Below are 5,594 nucleotides of genomic sequence, written 5' to 3'. Positions count from 1 at the left end.
TGAAGGGCTTTGAAGTTTGCCGAGGATGTTTCCACACTGGCCCAATCCCCACACCCCTCTGGGAAGTCAGGGCCCTGACTCTGCTGGTGTGGAAACTGAGGCACAAGGAACTGAATGCTTTCGAGGCCACCTGCCCCAAAATGCCCCCACCAGGGGAGGCTGTGCCAGGGCCTTGGGCTCTGTTTTCACACTGCTCTGTGAGTAGCCAGGAGGCACAAATCCCTGGGACCAGTGTTGGGGGCCGCAAGTAGACACCTCAGCCCAGTAGAAGGCTGCCACGGCTGGAGGAAGGGCGCTGAGCCCTGGGGCACGGGCTGCAAAGCTCAGAGGGCCTGAGAGGGAGCCGGGAATCTACATTTGTACCAGTGGCCCCCAGTGGCTCTGAACCAGGGGACCTGCAGACAACCCTATGAGACACCACTTTGCAGGCGAAGGCAGCATGTCCAGGGCGCCAGGAGGGATGCACCTCCAAGCCCGGCACTCACACGTTCATTCCTTTCCTCCCTCCGTCAACAGTAACCGACTTCCAGTCCGGGCGGGGCTCCCTGTGCCCAGGGCTCTCACAGAGCCACCACACCCGGTCCAGCCCCGGCAACCCCAAACCCCACACCCTATATTTGAGCTGCCCCCATTTGGAATGCAGGTTGAGAGGGGGCTGCTGGGAGCTGAGGCTGCAAAAGTAGGCAGTGGGGTGGGGTAGAGGGGGTGGGCACTGGGGAGGGGTAGGTGGGAAACAGCTGATTTGTTTCAGAGCAAGAGGCTCTCGGTTGCTTTCTAAAGTGCAGCTTCAAAGGCTGCTTGGAAGCGTGCACAGAATAAGGTGGAATATTATGGAAATTGTCTCCTCTACTATGTGGCCCGAGAATTCACGGTCACTGAGAAGAATTTCCCATGGTCCCATATTTCCCCCTCTTTGAAAGTCAAGCTTTTGGATCAAATAAATACAAATTCTGGTCATACGTTTCTCCTGACCTCAACTGGCTTCACCAGCCATAACATACATGGATTGAACTTTTTTCAAATGGTCCTTCCGGCATTGGAAGGTTGAGATTCAACATGGTAACGTTCCCGTTTTCATCTTTCCTGTGACCATGGCTTACAGTCACTGGTACCCGAGAGCCACCTGGCAGCGGGGGACCCAGCTCCTGTCCTAACTTGGCCGCACTGGGGTCTTGGGCCCGCCCCTTACACTTAGTGGGCATCAGTATCTTCACCTACCAAGAGGATTAATTATACCTACTGCTCCTTCATTTTAATTTTTCTCAAAGTAATATAAACACATTGTTTTTTTTAAAAAAATCAAGTAGTGTACTATGGGCTGAGAAGAAAAATCAACAGTCCCCAAATTATCCCAGTCTCAAGAAGCCTCAATTCCAGTTCCACTTTCCAGGGGCAGCTACAGTCAAATCCTGAAGCTTTTTCCTCTGTATTCACTTTCACACTTCAATACAACGCGTTAACTGCTCTTTCTTGCCTCTTCACTTTGAGATATTTTCTGTTGGCTTCCTGGGGGACGGTGATGACCTGGTGTTCTTCTGATGCTCCCGCCACTTCCCTCTTCCCCAAACTCCCAGTAGTTGTAGCACATACATTTTCATTAAATAGATATTCCGGAGTTTTGTTATCGTGACTGTGTAAATATTTACTAATCCAAGTACTGTGCTCTGATTAGTTTCTTTTTCTCATACTTCTACTGTTTTCTGAAATTAATAATTGCCTTGTTTTCTCATTTGTCTAGTTTTCTATGTTCCTATTGCTCATCCCTCCCAAACCCTCTGATAGCCACGTATGTCACCTCTCCATAGCACTGTCCACACTGCCAAATGCACCAGAGGCTCCAGTTCAGCCCTCTGCTCCTCTAGGCCTGCTGTGCAGCTGTCCACTTAGCCTTGGCTTTGACCTCTCCTGCGCTGGCTTCCTTGTTTGCAAGATCCAATTCATTCCTCGTTCTTGCTTTATTTCCTTAGTTTAGTGGAGCTTGTCCTCTGGTAGCTTTTTGAAAAGTGGTGCATAGAAAATACTTCTTTCTGTAGTTCATGTCTGAAAATATCTTTATTCCACGCTCACCTTTGATTACTAGTTTAGCTGGGCATAGAATTTTAGGGTGAAAATTGTTTCCATTCAGAATTTTTAAGACTTGTCTCTACAGTTGTCTGACTTCCAGTGTTACTCTGAGAAATTCGATGACGTTCTGACCCTGTATCTTTGTATGGGGCTTCCTTGCTCCTTTAAGCCTCCACTTCCTCCTCCTCTCTTTAGGACCCCTCCTTCATCCCTGGTCTTCAGACGTTTTCAAATGACCTGTCTCGATGAGGCTCTTTTGTTCATCCATTGTCCTGGCCTCCCAAGTTGGAGGCTCATATCCTTCCATTATGAAAATTTTCCTTATACTGCTTCTTTCACAGTTTCCCTTCCTTCATTTTCTCTTTTCTCTCTGGAACTTTTATTAGTCAGATATTACTCCCAGGATTGATCTTCAAGCCTTCTTATTTATCTTTTCCTATTCTCTATTTCTATACTTTTTGCCTGCTCTCTGAAGGATTTCCTTAATGTTACCTTTCAAACCTGCTGTCCAGGGTTTCATTTCAGTTCTCCTTTGTTTGTTGTTTCAGTTTTGCTCTGCTGCCTGAATTGTCTGTTTCCTCCGGGGTTTATTTTGTCCCTGTTTGTTCCTGGTGATTCTTACAGACACTAAAAAAAAAAAAAAAAAAAATCAAAGAAAAAAGAAACTGTGTACCTGATTTCAGGATGGCGGGGAGCACAATTGTTGACTGTGGGCTCCATTGGGGTGATCTGGTAGCAAGTCAGCTTTTCGAGGAGAGGGTTCTAGAGACCAATTACTCCGGAGAGGACTCTCCATCCTCCTGTCCTTCAGGATGTTTCTGGGTCAGGAGCCACCCTGGTTCTTTGTCTCTGGAGAATGAACCTTCATCTCCTGGTCTCCTGGGAGTGGGAGGTGAGTGGTAGGGAGAGGACTAGTTGCCTGGCTTTAGGGTTGGGAAAGGGGGTACCAGGAAGTCTAACTCTCCCACACTGACTTTCCACCATTCCCCTTCTCTTTAATCCACCCCTAGCCCCCACCTTCTTCAATATCTGGTGCCTCTGAGTCCTGAGCGTTTCTGGGGCTCCGTGGGAGACCCTGTTCATGTCCAGCAGTGCCCCCTCCTCAGACGTGGAGCTACTTCTGCCCGGCTAGTGCAGTCTCCACGGCCCCATCAGCCCCGTCTTCCACTGGCTCTGCTCCTGTTCCCACGGTCTTTCTTATTTCTGTCCTGTCACCTTAATGGGGTTTTAGGAGGAGATGAGATCAATGCTTATCAAGGCTCCCTCTCTTATTTCACTTAGACTTTCCCTGTGTCAGGAAATCTGGGGAAGCCAGAGAAACATCATCATCCTTGTAACAGCTAATATTTACTCAGTGCTTGCTCCTTCCAAGAACCTTCTTAATCCTGTTACAATGTATTATCTCATGGGATTCTTACTACCACCCTCCGAGGACACTTACAGATGTGCAACTGGGCTCAGAGATGTCGGTGACTTGCCCAAGGTCACCCAGCTAGACCATCCAAACTCGTCAGCCGGCGTCAGAGCCCTGGGTGGTCCTGGTGCACTGCCCTCTCCAGCCTCCCACCCTCCCCACCCTGCCCACTGCATCGGCCTGAATGACCTCAGTGCTCGGCTCACCCCACTGTCTCTCTCCCACTTCTACACCTTTGCACAGGCTGTTTCCCTGGAGAAAGAACAAAAGAAGTTGTGGGAAAACTTGCTTGTAAGAACAAAGACTACCCAGTCTCCCGGCACAGCTGTAAAAGCACCCAACTCACCTCCTATCAGCCCTTGTGTCTGTAAGAGCATGTTTTCCCATGGTGTTTCTTTGAGGTTTCTTTAGAGACCAACACTTGACCTTAATTCTTTTAGTTCATATAAAAGGTTTGCTGCAGGGACTTCCCTGGTGGTCCAGTGGTTAAGAATCTGCCTTCCAGTGCAGGGGACGTGGGTTCGATCCCTTCTCGGGAAACTAAGATCCCACATGCCTCAGGACAACTAAGCCCACAGGCTGCAACTACTGAGCCCGCACCGAAGAGTCTGTGCGCTGCAGTGAAAGCCCAGCGCAGCCAAAAATAAAAATAAATAAATTAAATAAAATATAAAAATTTTTTTAAAAATAAAATAATTTTTTAAAAATTAAAAAAAAATAAAGGTTTGCTGCAGTATGTACCTGGGATGCACATGTTTCCCTGTTGTTCCTTTCTTCTGCTCAAGGAGAGTTTTTTTAATAATTAGTACCTGACCTGTTAGTTTTCTGTCTCTGAGGTGAGAGCGCTGACCAAGCAAGGGACAGGGCTGCATACTGATGAGAAATGCAGTGCCAGTGGGAAAAATAACAGATTAGTCATTTGGTGCTGCTGCCAAGACGTCACTTACTTAGACTGCATGGGTTCTGCCACCATTTCTCTAGGTTTATAAGAACAAATTCCACACAGAGACTCTCTTTTTCAAAAATAATGGCTTTATTGAGATATAATTTACATACCATACAATTCACCCATTTAAAGTGTACAATTCAATGGTTTTTAGCGTATTCACAGAGCTGTGCAACCATCATTATAATCAATTTTAGAACATTTTTACCACCCCCGCTAAGAAACCTTATAACCATCAACAGTTACTTCCCATTCCCCCCAAGCTCTCATTCCTGGATGAACACTCATCTATTTTCTGTCTTTATGAATTTGCCTATTCTACACACTTCATATAAATGGAATCATACAATATATGGTCTTTTGTGACTGGCTTTTTTCACTTAGCATGATGTTTTCAAGGTTCGCCCATGTTGTGGCAGTATTAATATTTTATTCCTTTTTAGGGCTGAATAATACTCCATTGTGTGTACATACCACATTTTGTTTATCCATTCAACAGTCTGTGGACATTTGGATTGTTTCCATTTTTTTGGCTGTTATGAATAATGCTGCTGTAAACATTCATGTACAAGATTTTGTGTGAACATGTTTTTAATTTCTCTTGGGTTTTTATTCTATGTAAGAGTAGAGTGGCTAGGTCACATGGTAACACTATGTTTAACTGTTCAAGGACTTGCCAAACTGTTTTCCACAGCAGCTGCCCTATTACATTCCTACCAGCACTGTATGAGGGTTCTGATTTGTTCATATCCTCACCAACACATGTTATTATCTGACTTTTGATGACAGCCATCCCAGTGGGTGTGAAGTGGTATTCCATTGTGGTTTTGATTTGCATTTGTCTGGGGCAAGTGATGTTGAGCATCTTTTCATGTGCTTTTCGGCCATTTGTAAATCTTCTTTGGAGCAATGTTGATTCAGATCTTTAGCCCATTTTAAAATTAGGTTGTCTTGGGGCTTCCCTGGTGGCGCAGTGGTTGAGAGTCCGCCTGCTGATGCAGGGGACACGGGTTCGTGCCCCGGTCCGGGAAGATCCCACATGCCGCGGAGCGGCTGGGCCCGTGAGCCGTGGCCGCTGAGCCTGCGCGTCCGGAGCCTGTGCTCCGCAACGGGAGAGGCCACAACAGTGAGAGGCCCGCGTGCCGCAAAAAAAAAAAAAAAAAAAAAAAT

Source organism: Monodon monoceros, unplaced genomic scaffold, assembly GCF_005190385.1.
Source record: "Monodon monoceros isolate NGI ecotype Baffin Bay Population unplaced genomic scaffold, NGI_Narwhal_1 Super_Scaffold_18, whole genome shotgun sequence".
In the NCBI taxonomy this organism is placed as follows: Eukaryota; Metazoa; Chordata; class Mammalia; order Artiodactyla; family Monodontidae; genus Monodon; species Monodon monoceros.
This window is presented reverse-complemented; position numbering follows the sequence as displayed.